Source organism: Panthera onca, chromosome D4, assembly GCF_046562875.1.
Source record: "Panthera onca isolate mPanOnc1 chromosome D4, mPanOnc1 haplotype 2, whole genome shotgun sequence".
Taxonomy (NCBI): domain Eukaryota; kingdom Metazoa; phylum Chordata; class Mammalia; order Carnivora; family Felidae; genus Panthera; species Panthera onca.
In genome coordinates this window covers 5,894,449-5,910,618 of record NC_138351.1, presented here as the reverse complement: position 1 = coordinate 5,910,618, position 16,170 = coordinate 5,894,449, and the positions used below count along the sequence as shown (strand labels likewise).

Genomic DNA, 16,170 nt, shown 5'->3' with positions numbered 1-16,170 from the left:
TGACTCTTGATTTCGGCTCAGGTCATGATGTCACAGTTCATGGGTTCAAGTTACCTTCCTTAACTTCTCTCTACCTTGGTTTCCCCTTCTGGCAACCACTGATAGAAATAAGGCCAATCTCAGGGTTTCTGGGTGGCTCAGTCAGTTAAGCGTCTGACTTGATTTCGGCTCAGGTCATGATCTTGCGGTTCATGAGCTCGAGCCCCCGCATCGGGCTCTGCTCTGACAAGGAAGAGCCAGCTTGGGATTCTCTCTCTCCTTCTCTCTCTCTGCCCCTCCCCTGTTCCCTCGCTCTCTCAAAATAAATAAATAAACTTAAAAAAAACCCACAGTTATCCAATGTCTTATTATAGGTTTAAGACTTGTCCATTTTTACTCAAACTTTTTTACCACTTGAAATTTTATCTCTTCTCAATATTATTTCAGGTCAGTTATTTCCCCCAATTATAAAAGTTTGCATGTTTATCATTGCCGTTTAAAATATTATCAAATTATGTGACTCAGTAGTGTTTTTGCCACAACCAACGAATACCAATTCTAGTTTGTCTTGATTGCTTCCGCCGGCACAAATTAACTACGAATTGGGTAGTTTTAGATGTGACTGCCATCGTGTTTTTATGACATATATTTCAAACTCTTTATAAAGAACTCTTTGGCCTGGTAAAAGGTTACCCTACATATATTCTCTTCAAATGAAAGAAAAAATCTTTATAGACTGAATTATAGCAAAATAGAACTCTAATTCCATGGAATAGTAATTGTGGGAAAAGATGATCATGCCGTCTGCCAACTCCTTTTTTCTTTTTTTTTTTTTTAATTTTTTTTTTAACGTTTTATTTATTTTTGGGACAGAGAGAGACAGAGCATGAACGGGGGAGGGGCAGAAAGAGAGGGAGACACAGAATCGGAAGCAGGCTCCAGGCTCTGAGCCATCAGCACAGAGCCCGACGCGGGGCTCGAACTCACGGACTGTGAGATTGTGACCTGAGCTGAAGTCGGACGCTTAACCGACTGAGCCACCCAGGCGCCCCATGCCAACTCCTTTTTTCTTAAGTTTATTTGTTAATTTTGAGAGAGAGACAGTGCGAGAGAGTGGGGGTGGGGCAGAGAGAGAGAGAATCCCAAGCAGGCTGTGCACTGTCATCCCAGAGCCCAATGCGGGGCTTGAACTCATGAATCATGAGATCACGACCTGAGCCGAAATCAAGAGTCGGACGCTTAACTGACCAAGCCACCCAGGCGCCTCTACCAACTCTTGATCAGGAGAGTGGCCTCAGACTTGGAACATTTCCTCCCACCGAAACGGGAGCCCTCATAGCCTGTGCTGGGCTTATCACCTTGTTTGGGTCTATCTTCTCCCGTTCCGGATTTGCGATGTGATTCTTTGTTCTGCTTCAATGTGCCTGTCATATGGCACCTGGCCGGCCCCACTGCTCTATCTGCTCCCACTGGAGAGGAAATGAGGTGCTTCCCTGTAGCCAAGGGGGGTGCGTGCCGACCATCACCATGCACGGGCTCAGGGGTTAGACCCACTGCCCCTGGAAACCAATGTTCACTCTTGGGGCCCGTCTTGCCCTGCCTCTTCTCTGTGTGAGGGGAGCATCGTTTCATCCAGCGCCTGTGTGAGTCATGTCATTTTTAGCAACCCCAATCCCTGCAAACCCTGCAGGGCGCTGACCCCCTGGAACTGCTATGCTTTGTGGCAGGATCCTCCAGCAAGCCCCCCCCCCCCCCGGGGGTCGGGGTGGGGGGAGAGGAACAGGTGTTCCTTACTTAACAGTAATGACATGACTCCAGCTTTGTTGGACCTCCCACAAAAGACCGATTGTTCAGTTAAGTAAGTATAATATTGATTTTGTCTCGGATTTAGGAGAGGTACTTGTGCTGTATTTTTGAGAATCCCAGAAATGTCTGCAAATTGGAGGTTATTAAATCAAAAACAAAAAAAATCTAAACCCTGGAGAACAAACCAATACTCCTTCCTTCCTTCCTTCCTCTTCCTCTTTCCTTCTCTTTTTTCCTCTTTCTTTCCTTCTTTCTTTCTCTTTCTTTCTTTCCTTCATGCATTCTTTCATTCTTTCCTTCCTTCCTTCCTCTTCCTCTTTCTTTCCCTTTTTTCCTCTTCCTTTCTTTCTTCCTCTTTCTCTCTTTCTTTCTTTCTTTCTTCCTCTTTCCTTCTTTCTTTCTCTTTATTTCCTTCTTTCTTTCTTTCTCTTTCTTTCTTTCTTTCTTTCTTTTTTTCTTTCTTCATCTGTAAATTTTTACTCTGAAACCAGTGAACAAATATTGGTCTATTTGTGTAGACTGTCAGAGATGCACTATGACAAATAAAAGATACACGCTTTGTAATTCAAAAGGTTGTGGTTTCACCATTGAGTACATACCTGACTTTGACACATTTACCTCCTCACACGTGGCTTAGGTTCCTCACTGTAAAATGAAGTTAACAGTACCCATTTCTCAGAATTGCACGGAGACTAAAGGAGCTAGTGAGTATACACTTAAACTCACAGAACATATTAAATAGTACATGGTAACCATTAATGACCTAGCTTTTTTTTTTTCCTTAACGAGGAAAATCTAAATTTGAATGTGAGAGCCTACCTCTGCATTTAATTTTTTCTGGTTAATTTTCTTTTGTCATGTTCCCCAAATCCAAGGAGGTCTCCTGACGAGATGACAAGATTTAGAACTAAAACACAGGCCGAGGGAGATTTTTACCTCTCCGCTGCGCAGATCCCTTAGTCAATTAGCAATATAAATATGGTCATTTACTTAATGCTACCTTTCCGCAACGGGTGACTCGATTCGCTTTCTATGTGTATCTCTCTGAGGGATTGAGGCAAGATGGGGATTACTAGGCTGCCATTTGCATCAGGTGCTGTCCTAAAAGATTTCTCACTATTTCTCTATTAATTCTCAGAACACCTTTCCATAGTAAATATGACTCATTTAATTTTACTTATCAAGAAATTGATACTCGGAAGACTTGTCCATCGTTCCAAAGACACCAGACAACCACCAAGAAATGGGCTGGGTTTGGCATTCCCATTCGACTCTGGGTCCTCCCTACCGTACCGGGTTACTACAGACATGAAAATAACATCTTCATAGTCAAATGAAATTATTATTATTACAATTACTTTTCAAAGAGCACCCATAATAAGCTATACTATCTGCATCCGTTAATAGATATTTTTACCGATTCCGTGGATTGCTTTTGAGTGTTTCTCTTATATAATCTACAAACTGCAGGCTTAGCTGGGCAGAATCCAAATCAACTTGTACATATTCCCATACGTTCAGCCCTCCCATTGGCCAGCATCAGAGAAAATTAGCTTTTTTTTCCCCATCGTGATACATGTATTGAAGATGAGCTTTCTGCAGAAAGAAATGACAAAGTTATCAGAGAAAGTAGAAAAAACCAAAGAAAGTTGCAAACTTTCCTATCTTCTGCAATAGAAGAGAAATAGTTTGGGGCGCATTCACTCCTTTGGGCCAGTTTTTAGCAGGAGGGTCAGAATTTGATCACCAAAACTTGAGTTTTTCATATTGTTTTAGTGAAATTGGTAGATTCTCTTGATTTTTAAAAAATGTGTGGCAGACTGTATCCTTTGGATAAATACCTAGTAGTGCGATTACTGGGTCGTAGGGTAGTTCTATTTTAATTTTTTGAGGAACCTCCAAGAATGAAATCTTGCCATTTGCAACAACGTGGATGGAACTGGAGGGTATTATGCTAAGTGACATAAGTCAGTCAGGGAAAAACAGATATCATATGATGTCACTCATATGTGAAATTGAAGAAACACGACAGATGAACACAGGGGAAGGGAAGTAAAAATAAGATAAAAAACAGAGAGGGAGACAAACCATAAGAGACTCTTAAATACAGAGAACAAACTGAGGGTTGCTGGTGGGGTGTTGGGTGGCGGGAAGGGCTAAATGAGTGATGGGTACTAAGGAGAGCACTTGTTGGGATGAACACTGGGTGTCATCACTAAGTTCTATTCCTGAAATCGTGATTACACTATATGTTAACTAACTTGGATTGAAATTAAGAAATAAGTTTAAAAAGAAAAAAAAAGTATACTGGACTGACTCAGTGAGGATATATATGACTCATGAAAGTGATTTTAGTTGATTCATAACAGATCAGTTCCTGAAAAAATTTTAATGCAGTGGAGATTAAAACATTTTTTTATTAACGTTTATTTATTTTTGAGAGAGACAGAGCATGAGCAGGGGAGGGGCAGAGAGAGAGGGACACACAGAATCCCAAGCAGGCTCCAGGCTCTGAGCTGTCAGCACAGAGCCCGACGTGGGGCTCGAACTCACAAACGGTGAGATCATGACCTGAGCCGAAGCCGGACGCTCAACTGACTGAGCCACTCAGGCGCCCCTGCAGTAGAGATTTTTTTTTTTTTTTTAATGTTGATAACAAATTACAAAAAGACTGAAAGGGAGGTAAGACATCTTGGTGGTGTTTAATCTGGATAACGTACACAAGAGATTCCTCAATCAATTTCAGGTATCTGTATTTGCATCACTCCAGATGACAGGGAAACGTGCCATTGTCCTTTCCAGATGCATCGCACACGTTTCCTTGAAGGTGTATTTCCAAACATACCTGTTCTTTGTTCCACCCTTCGATTCCTCCGCTTCCGCCTTTGCATCATGTTTATTTCTCTGCTGAGCGTTTCCACGGCGAGGTTTATATTTATGATTTTGCGTCTGACAGCATCGTTGCTATAATGATTCTACCTTCTCGTTCAAAGGAACCGATTTTTTGTTGCACGCCCTGCTTTCAGAACCGTATTCATAGGAGCAAAATGAACCCACAAATTTAATTTAAAAATCTTGCTCATCAGGAGCAGCCTTTTAAAAGGACATATCTGTGACTTTCAAGTCGAACACTGAGAGGTTTTTAGCGTGGCAGTTCCATTTGTAATTATATTTTGAATGGTGTGATGAAGTAATTAGAAACGAAAGGAAGGTTTCAAAGTTTTGACTGTTTCCTAGCGGCTCCAAAGATTTCTCTTCGCCATCGATTCTTTTTACGTTTATTTATTTATTTAGGTAATCTCTACACCCAACGTGTGGCTCGAACTCACAACCCTCAGATCAAGGGTTGCGATGTTCTTCCGCCTACGCCAGCCAGGAGCCCCACTTTATCATGGATTATTAACATGGATTATTATTAACATGCATTTGCTAAAAAAGGCCAAGGTCTGGTGTTTGGCTTTTAGTTTTGTTTGGGCTCACCAAAAACCTCGGGGTTAACATTTTACATCAATTCTGGAAAATTGTTGGCCAGTATTTCTTTAAATGCTCTGAATTTTGCTTCTCTTTGATTCTTTCTTCTCTCTTATTGAGACCAAAATTATGCATCCTTTAGAAATTTTGAGCGTGTTCTGCAAGTTTCTTATGATTCTGTTTTCCGTCTACCCTTATTGTCTCTCCCATTCATTTTGGCTGTTTTCTACTGATTTGCCTTCTGGTTCAACAACCCTGTCCAGTCTCCTCATACTCATCCACTGTTGTCATAATTGAAGACACTGTATTCTTTTCAGTTCTAGAATGCTCGTTTGCTTTTTATACATTCCAGTTCCCTGATAAAAACCCTCCGCTTTCGGTCTTCTCCGTCTATATCTTGAACTCATCCATCAGTCTACCGCCCTCCCTAGCCGGGACACCTGTGATTCTGTTCCTATTATCGTTTGCCTCTCTTGGTTACTAGTTATATCACCTTGCCTCTTTGCTTGACTGCATTCTGAGAATGTGGCAGGCACGTCCTTAGAGGACCCGACGATGTCTTCCACTGTGGAGGGGGGTTTTCCTCTGTTAGACAATTTGTGGGGACTGATTCCCCACATCTACTGCCGGGAAAACACTTAAAAATAAAGCCTGCTGCCAACCCAGAAGACATTTCCACAAATGTGAAAAAGAGCGAGAAAACCGTGTTCATAGCAAATAAGCATTAAATTCGACGGCAATCCACTCAAGAGGTGGCAAAGACAGAATGGAATCCCACTCTTTCTTACAGCCAAACATACGCATCCCATCGCGTTCTTGGAAACTGCCTTTGCCAGAAAGAAAATGAGAACTTCTGGTGTCTTTTTAATAAGCAAGAAGTTACCTCTCGGAGCTAAGGGTCTAAACGTAAACCCCCAGAGACAGAAAGACGTGGTGTCACGCTCCTTGCTGTCTGCATTTCAAAGAGATCTCTCCAAGATCTCCAAGAAAGATATTCCCAGGACGCGAAGAGTCTGAGTTAGCTTTAACAGTTTTTTATTAGTTAATTTATTTTTTGAGAGTGAGAGAGAAAGAGAGAGCAAGGGGTGGGCAGAGAAAGAGGGAGAAAGAGCATCCCGGGCAGGATCCTCACTTTCCACGCAGAGCCCGATGCGGGGCTTGAACCCACGAACTGTGAGATCATGACCTGAGCCAAAATCCAGAGTCAAACGCTTAACAGACTGAGCCACCCAGGTGCCCCTAGCTTTTAAACAGATTTATGTACATCTCACAGAGGCAGCGAGAGCACCTCCAACTTCAAAATTCTGAAAGAAAATGATAAAGAGGAGGGAGTAGGACAGTTTCCTTCCCTTATGCACCAGGGAAAATTTTCAATTTCCTTTCTTCCCCCAGATTGGTATTTAGCCTTACACTAAACTCCAATCAGAGTTATTCCCCGTCAGAACTGGGTGGCAGTTTGGGTAGGTTTCAGTGAGATTCCGTCTCCCTCCAGTTCACCTCCCTTCCTTTCAGTTGAGCATCTATGGCGGATCCAGTGGGTTGTAGAGGATCCGCTTCCTGTTTTTGACCTTCCTCTTGAGCCAACCCGACCACAGCTTCAGAATCTCATGACTGTCTTGAGTGAAGAGCCCGCTGTGTGTTTCAGCACCCCGCCCCCGCCCAAGTCACTGTAGTCTCATGCAAATGTCCCCTGCAGAGGTCTTCCTCCAAATGCAGTAGAGACCTCCAGGTCAGAAGCAAGGGTGGACCCTCAGGGTCAACTCCTGTCTCCCTCCAGAGGCCCCGCCTCAGGCACCTAGTGGCCCAGGTCTTTGTGTCCCGCAGGCCCTGACGCCACAGGAGATCTTACTCTGCCTTTCAGACGCTTTGCCGTCACGCTTTCACCTTCCATGCAAACTCCGGCAAACGTCTTCAGGGAAAACCAGCCTGTACTTCCTGCCCCGGAGGACTCCCGCGGTCCAACTCTGTGCAACTGGGGGAGTTTGCCGGTTTCTCTTTTCCCCAGAGGTGCTCGTTGGCCTTGGTCAGCCCCCAGTCCTCAGCCAGTGCCCAGAGCTGGCAGACGGCCCTGCGGGGGTGGGGGAGGAAGACAGAGGACTCTGGACGTGCCCGAATGGCCACCCCCTCTTTAGAATTGCACCCCACCTGGTCCTCATGGCTCCCACAGCCCTCGGATGCCGTTCCCAATATAGTCTCTGCAGTGTAAGCTTATATTGTGCGCGGGGCCCATGCTGGGCATACGGGCATGTACTGGAGGCAGAAATGTCCCCCCGGATCACTAAGGCTTCGCTTCTGGGACCAAGCCCTGAGTCTGTTTTCTTATTTAAATAAACAAACAAACAATCCACATTGCTCCATAGCTTGTAGCCACCGATTCTTTAATTTATTTATTTCTTTTAAGTTTATTGATTTATTTTGAGAGAGAGAGAGAGGGAGATAAAGAAAGAGCACAAGCAGGGAAGGGGCAGAGAGAAAGAGCTAAGAGCCTGATGCGGGACTCGAACCCAGGAACTGTGAAACCATGACCTGAGACGAGAGTCTGATGCTTAACCGACCGTGCCACCCAAGCGCCCAGCCACCAACTCTTCAAAAAGCACAGTTTCCACAAACATCTTCTTTTTTTTTCTTTTTTCAAGCGTTCCCTGTGCCTTCCTCTTCTGTGTGACCATCTTGACCTGTCCTATTTTTCTCGCATTTCAGCACCTCCCTCTTTGGCACTGAGACATCGTCCCCACAGCCCATCCGCATCGGCTTCCTCTCAGCTTTTCCGTCTGAGATGTTAACTGCTTTCAAAAAGAGGTCATTAATATGTTCCGCTGAGGTGTGAAGGCACCAGGATTGCTTTCGTTTGCGTAGCACAAGAGAGGAGCGGTTTTATGTGAATACTAACTCCTTAATTTCTCTGGCTTGCCGCGTTCGTGTTCTTAACTTTACAGAGAGTGCCAGTTCAGTGCGTGGCATAGAATGGCTCGGAAAATCTGATGTTTGGTTAACGAGTCATAATCACAGAGATCAAACAAAGAGTCGGTCGCAGGTCCTCCCCACACGGCAACATAAAGACAATAACTTAGCGCGTCTGTGATAAGTCAGAAGCGACTTCAGAGTGAAACGGTACCCTTTTGATGTTGTTTATTTATTGGTTTGCTCATCGATACAATGAATATTGATCAGGCCTTGATCAAGCGCTTTGACGATCATCGGCCAGTGGCTGTTCAGAACGCTCGTTGACGGAGACAGTGATTAGTGGCCTCTTGTAGAGGGATCGGGAAGATGGCAGGCCTTCTCGAAAGCGCCGGACAATTAGAAATCAGATTATCTAAGGGGGAGAAAGTAGGATGTTAACAGCAAAGTATGAGACGTCCACATTCGAGTGCTGCCTCTCCCCCTATTCAAGCGCCAGCAAAAACGATCCGGGCCAAAAATAGTTTATGTGCTCTGTGTATCACAGACATTGATCAGTAAGCCGCTGCTTGGGCAAAAAGCAAATATCATAAATAACAGACATTGGGATCAATAACACCAATATTTTGCCGTCTACCCCATAATGACACATTCTTATGCGACGAGGTCTAAAAAAATGAGGAGTCCTCGTATTTACTGTCAGAAAGACCGTAAAATAGCCAACGGGAAGACAAAAGCATACGGGTGTGCGTTAACACTGCAGCAGGTGGGAGCCCTGCGGGTGAGGTGCTCGAACGTTCCCCCGGTCGGAAGAAATCGAGGCGGCGGCAGGGCGCTAATGAAGGAGTCGTGTTTCAGCCGCAGCAAACGTGAAGCAGATTTCAAACTGCGAGGGGGGCTGTGTGTCCCCGCAGGGCCATCAATGCGGAGTAATTCCCGTCCACCCTCACAGTCCACCTGACTGTCACCTGCTCCTGGCCCAGAAATGCCTGTGGTCACAAGTACCCGCGTGTGGTGGGCGACGGGAAAGCCCCGCCACCTGCACTCGTGTTGGGTCTATTCCCGCCGGTAAATGAAACGCGTGTTGGTCAGGATACGAACACGGACTCGGGAGAGCCTTTCAAAGCCGCATCGGGAGTCAGGGAGTCAGGAGTTCCGCTCTCAGGGCCACTCGCACAACTGGAGGCCGGACAATTCGCACAACTGGGGGCACCTCTGGAGGCCGGACAACTTGGGGAGCCAGTCCCGGGCGGGCTGTGCCCAGGCAGCCCCACTGCCCCCCTCCCTCCTCCTCTGCCCTTCAAGTTCTGTGTCTCCCTCTCTCGCCGCCCTTCCCTGCTCATGCTCTGTCTCTCTCTGTCTCAAAAGTAAATAAACATTAAAAAAAAAAACAAAACCTTCATTGAAGAGGCACAGAGAGCGTCCAGGTCGGTGACCAGATGGCAGTGCTGGGAGGCGATGCACCCAGAGAGCGCGTGGAAGCTCTTTGTCCCTCCCCACGCGGCCCGCCCCCTGCATCGCAACCAATTTATTGCATCAATAAATCGATCGTGGTAAGAAAAGCACTTCCCTCAGTGCTGTGATTCGTCCCAGCAAATTTTCAGCCCTGAGGAGCAGGCTGTAGAATCCCCTGTCTCAACCGGGTCCCGCAGAAGCATGAGTGGCCCAGGACTCACGGCTGGTTTCCAAAGTGGGGGACGGTCTTACGGATCCGCGGGGTCTGCCCTAACTCTGGGTTAGGTGGCGTCAGAGTCGGTCCCGACTATTCGGCGCCCAGGGGTCGGGGCACCAGAGACTCGGTCATCAGTGTGGAAAACGCCCACTAAATGGAAACATGCCAGAACCATGGCTCCCACGCCTGCCTGCCACGTGCGATGGGACGGAGGTCAGAGACACGAGACAGGGCCAGAGAGGAGAGAGGCCAAAGGTGGCACCGGGGGTGACATCCAGGGACCTGGGAGGGTGAACCGGCAAGCCTCAGCCAGGGCGGAGGAGCAGCAGATCTGGAAAAAGGTAGTTTGGGTCACGCGGATCGCAGCGAGGGGATGCCACACCCGGGATGCGGAACAGTCCTATGTTTCTAAAGACCAAGTGTCCACGTTAGGTAGGGCAGAGCCTCTTGAATTTTCTTTTTTTTTTTTTTTTTTTTTTTTTTTTAATTTTTTCCCAACGTTTTTTATTTATTTTTGGGACAGAGAGAGACAGAGCATGAACGGGGGAGGGGCAGAGAGAGAGGGAGACACAGAATCGGAAATAGGCTCCAGGCTCCGAGCCATCAGCCCAGAGCCTGACGCGGGGCTCGAACTCACGGACCGCGAGATCGTGACCTGGCTGAAGTCGGACGCTTAACCGACTGCGCCACCCAGGCGCCCCTTGAATTTTCAAAACCGAACATCCACTCTTGGGATTTACTCACCTGACGCAGAATATCCTGTGTATTAGATAAATGTGCTAACGTTTCCAATGTATATTTAATCTGCAGTGTCTCAGTTCGCTCTAACTTTCTGAAGAGTTCTTGGTCCTTTATTAAATTACGCCAGAAAGAAATGAGTTAAGAACTTAGATGACTTTCCCAGTTCAAGGTCCTGTATGCAATTATCCTCTGTTGTCTTACATTATTGCTTTTTTTAACCTACGTTATGTCTTTAACATTTTATTTCTCATTACCCTGTATCTGCACCCGACTCAAGAAAAATCTAACCAGAACTACCTTCTGAGACAGCCTGTGACAATCTGAGGAACCATTTTTTATGGTAGGTGTTCCCAAAGAAAGAAACACGACCAAGTCGATCTCATTCAATCACCTCTAAGTCTGAATTTCCTGTGCGCCTATGCTCTGAGCCCTTGTCTTCCCTTCAGGAAGGAGAATTCAACCTTCACATTTTGCTACGGCTTTCCCTGCAGGAGCAAGGAGTGGTTTTACTATCCCCTCCTTCTCTGTCTCTCTCTCTCTCTCTCTCTCTCTCTCTCTCTCTTTCTGGCTTTCCAGGATCATTTGCTCTTTCCCGCAGGGCTAAGGAAGCAAGTCAAGTCAAATCACATTTCCTTTTATCTTCCTTGAGGGACCGCTGGTGACCAGGAGGGCCCGTTGGGACAGTGGGGCATGTGGGAGGATAAATAAACTCCTTCACTGGTTTCATTTTGTGAATTAATAAAGGTTACCAGTCTTCCTTATAAATCCAACGTCTTTCACAGTCACGGGAAAGTGGAAGCAATCTAGAAGTCCTTCAACAGGGGAATGAATTAAACTGTGGTATGTCCATACAGTGGGACATGGCTCATTAACAAAAGGAACTACTGATTCACCCAACAATGTGGATGAATAGTAAACGCATTTCATGACGTGAAAAAGCCAAAACCCAAAAGGCTCTCTATTCGATGATCCCATCCGTATACATTCCGTAAAGGGAAAAACTCTAGGGATGGAGAACAGATCAGTTACCGTCCTGGGACGCGGGTGCAGGGAGGGTTCGAAGACAGAAGCAAAGCACGATGGACGTTTTGTAACAAAGGAATCATCGAGTGACGTTTTGTAACAAAGGAATCATCGAGTGACGTGTCTTTGCTGGGGGATGCATCTCTATACATCTTGGTCAAAACAACGTAGAGCTGTGCACCCTAAGGTATACAGTTAATTAATGTAAACTCTTAACTGATACATGTTACCTGGGAAAATCAACCGGGATGCGGGAGTAACCAAAAAGGACCATGAAGTTTAACAAAGGAAACTGACTCTGTTACAAATGACAAGCATAATCACACCGGCTCCTTTGAAGAACGAGGTCATTCACTTCCAACCTGGAGAATCCCATTCCTGGGGATCAACAACTCACTTTTGGCAGGGGCGTCTGAGTGTCTCAGTCCGTTAAGCATCCCACTCTTGACCTCAGCTAAGATCTTGATCTCAGGGTCATGAGTTCAAGCCCTGCACTGGATGTGAGGCTGACTTGAAAAAAAAAAAAAAAAAAAAAAACAAAACCAAAAAACAAAAAACAACCCACTTCTGGGCAGGAAGAAAAGCAACCGAGCCTGAAGCCACCACTGAGTTGCAGACTCACAAAGTTGGGAAGGACCCTAAGGGTCATTCAATTCACCTGTTGCTTCCGGGTTTACAACTTTGTCTCGTCCCTAAATGAGATCATTTGCAGAGAAGAATCCGAAAATCAGCGGGATGGGTATTTTTGACCCTCGGGGGTCACCACTCATCTGGGTAATGGGAGAACAGAGAGGGGGCCGGCCTGAGTCTATGTTTACAGTGTGCAGCTCTTAGCAAAGCTCAATACGAGAGGCTGGTGAAATTCTGGGGCTGTGCTCAAGCCTTCGCTCCGTCACCCCGGTGATGAGAAGAATCCTCTCTTCACGGATTCCCTGAATTTCACTGTACTTTTTGTCCTGACCCTGTTCTGGGGACTCCCCCTGCTTACCACGCCCAGCCCGCAGGGAAGGTCTACACTACTGGGTGTTGTATAAAAGGACTTCCACGTTCTAGTTCTTTGCCGACTGCTCTGACTTCATCCACCTGCCGACACCCTATTCCCAAGATGCACTCCGGTCTGCGTAGAGTTTCACATACCCCCCCTCCCCAACTCCAAGCACATTCACACGGCAGCACTCTGACCTCTGCTGGTGCCCTTGATCTCCCTCAGGCACCTACACTTTTAATCGTTTGAAATAACACTTAACAGACAAGTTTTAATGGGAGTAATAGACAGACTCAGCCAGGTGAGTCTTAAATTCCTTTGGACCTGGTCCCCTCAGAAAAGCCTTTTGAAACTTTCTTCGGAAATTAAAAAAAAAAACAAAATAGGAAAGTTGCCAACCAGTCTGGAAGACGGCGGACAAGAAGTCGGGGTGAGCAGCAGAGACGATGCAGAGCGGGCGGGACCCCGAGCGCCTCGTCCACAGCAGGGAACTTTGCAGAGCTTGGACCAGGGAAACAGGCTGGTCAAGGGGCGCCTGGGTGGCTCAGTCCGTTAAGCATCCGACTCTCGGCTTCGACTCAGGTCGTGATGTCACAGTTCGTGAGTTCGAGTCCCACATCGGGCTCCGTGCTAAAAATGCGCAGATTCTCTCTCCCCTCTCTCTTCCTCTCCCTCTCTTGGTGTCTCTGTCTCTCTCTCTCAAAATAAATAAGTAAACCTAAAAAATAATGACAAGCTGATCAAACTATATTTTAGGGCAAAAGTCATTTGTTTGTCTGGTTAACAAAGCTTAAGATGGACCGAAGCAGCTAAAAATAGTGAGTAACCTTACGACAGAGGCTTTGCAACGAGAAATGTGGGCAGAGACCGTGGAGCCCAGAAGTGGATTTTATGGGGATCGGTAAGGAATGGATTGACGGGGAAGGAGTCAAGGGATGCCGTGACCGGAAGTCACCTGAAGAGCGTCCTTACATTTTAGAGACGGAGAAAGGGCAGACGTGGTGTGGTGGGGACCCTAGTTGGGTTTTCCTTCTGTTTTGCTGAGGACTGAGGGGCCCCTGGCCGGTCACAGGACCTCGGCTACCAGAGGAGGGGCTGGTAAGGCCCGGACACGGTGCTGGCGAGCACATCGCACCCCTGCACCCTGGGTCCGTCAGAGCAGCACCGAGCCGGGACCCCCATCCCTCTCAGAAAACGGCCAGGTCTTCAGAAGCAGGCGGGGCTCAGGGAGACGGTCCTCCGGCCCTTTGTGCTCAAGCGGTCGAGTCGCTTTCCTCTGAGCGGCCGGCTGCTAGGGACCCCTCACCCAGCACCCCACCTGCCCAGCACCCAGGGACCCCTCACCCCGCGCCCCACCCGCCCAGCACCCAGGGGCACCCCATCCAACACCCACCCACCCAGCACCCAAGGGTACCCCACCCAGCATCCTACTCACCAGCACCCAGGGGCAGCAAAAAGCAGAGATACACTAACAGTGGACCTTGAAGGAAAATTGTTTCAAGATTGAGGCGCTTGGGCGGCTCAGTAGGTTGAGCGTCCAGCTCTCGATCTCAGCTCCGGTCATGATCCCAGGGTCATGGGACTGAGCCTTGCATCGGGCTCTGTGCTGAGCACAGAGCCTCCTCAAGATTCTCTCTCCCTCTGCCCCTCTGCCTCGCTTTCTCTCTAAAAATAAATAAATGTTTAAAAAATACAATGAAAATTGCTTCACCGTCTCTGAAAGCACCTCTCCACCCATGGGTGTGCAGGGTCCAGGATGCTGAGTATCCGGGATCCCTTTCTATGTGTGACATCGTAGGCCCCCTAGTTTGGTCTTTATTAGTTTTAAATAGAGTATGTTATTTGCTCTGCTGCTTTATTGAGAGACTACTATGTGGTCAAATTCGTCAGTCATAAAAATACGTCCCGTACCACATTGCTAGGAAAAATTCTCTCTGGTTTTTTTTATACTATTTGTAAAATGTTAAGTTGCTTTTGGTGGTTTTTTTGTTTGTTTGTTTTTGTTTTGTTTTGTTTTGTTTTTACTTTCTATTTTGAAATGAATTTTAATTTTTACTTAGTTTTACAGAAAAGTTGCAAAGGGCACAGAGTTCCCAAATAGGCTTGACTCAGTTTCCCCTAATGTTATCTAACATAATCACTGCGCATTTACCAATACTAAGAAATTAACACCAGGGGCGCCTGGGTGGCTCAGTCGGTTAAACGTCCGACTTCCGCTCAGGTCGTGATCTCACGGCCCGTGAGTTCGAGCCCCGCGTCGGGCTCTGTGCTGACAGCTCAGAGCCTGGAGCCTCTTCAGATTCTTTGTCTCCCTCTCTATGCCCCTCCCCCGCTCACACTTTCTCTCTGTCTCTCAAAAAAAAAAAAAAAAAAAAAAAACATTAAAAAAAACTTAAAAGAAATTAACATCGATACATTAATATCAACCAAACTGCAGACTTGATTGACATGTAACTATTGTTTCCACTGATGTCTCAGGATCCCACACTGCATTTAGTGATCATGATTCCTAAGTTTTTTGTGTTTGTTTTTTTCCAATGCGAGAGGTTATCCATCTGTCTTTGTTGGTCCCGATGCTTTTGAACAGCCCTGGTCAGGTATTTTATAAAATGTCCTTTGGTTTGGGTTCGTCTGATGTTTTCCCATGATAAGATGGGGTCTCTGGGAAGATTTGAGGAGGAGTGGATTTGGGGGAGGGTAACCACAGAGGCGAATGTGCCTGTCTCACTACGCTGTATCACGTGTAATGATACAATGAGTCAACATGACTTGTTACTGGTGACCTTAACCTTCATGGCATTGGTGCCTGCCGGGTTTCTCTACTGTAGAGTTACTAGTTTCCCCTTTCTTTTTTTTTTTTTTTTTTTTTTTTTTTTTTTTTTTTTTTTTTAATTTATTTTTGGGACAGAGAGAGACAGAGCATGAATGGGGGAAGGGCAGAGAGAGAGGGAGACACAGAATCGGAAACAGGCTCCAGGCTCCGAGCCATCAGCCCAGAGCCCGACGCGGGGCTCGAACTCACGGACCGCAAGATCATGACCTGGCTGAAGTCGGACGCTTAACCGACTGCGCCACCCAGGCGCCCCACTAGTTTCCCCTTTCTATTCACTGTTTCTCAGAAATGGGTCATTAATTCCAGCCCACACTCAACAGAAGGGAAATTAAGCTTCACCTCCCGGAAAGAGGAATATCAAATAATTTGTGGACATATGTTAAAACCATCATAGTCATTAATAAATATTTGGCATTCGTCCATGAATATTGCCTGCTGCAATACCGCCGTGATCTTCTAATGGTGATTTTCTATTTCCCTCACTCCGTATGCATTCATTAATTGGAATTTTTCTGTAAGGATGGTTTGCTCCTTTTCCCGTGTTTATTTATTTATTCGGCTGTTGGATCCAGAGTCGGACTCCAAATAGATTAAAGATCAAGGGAAGAAAGATGAGAATATAAAGCCAACCTAGGGATGGGGAAAACATTATAAACACAGCAAAAACATTAAAAGCAATAAAGCATTTCTAATCAACATTAGACACCCACAGAGTGTCAGAAGAAACATTGACATACAGGGTACAAAGTGTATAAAGCA

The 16,170-nt window shown here is 46.3% G+C and overlaps 1 long non-coding RNA gene across 1 annotated transcript in view; it reads right to left on the bottom strand.

Moving 5' to 3' along the window:
• Positions 1 to 15,665, bottom strand: part of LOC145713007 (uncharacterized) — a 445,152-nt gene extending 429,487 nt beyond the window's left edge. The window contains exon 1 of the long non-coding RNA XR_014135921.1: positions 15,601 to 15,665. This is a non-coding gene — a long non-coding RNA (uncharacterized LOC145713007). The remainder of the gene's footprint in view (positions 1 to 15,600) is intronic.
• Between the last annotated feature and the right edge of the window lie 505 nt (positions 15,666 to 16,170).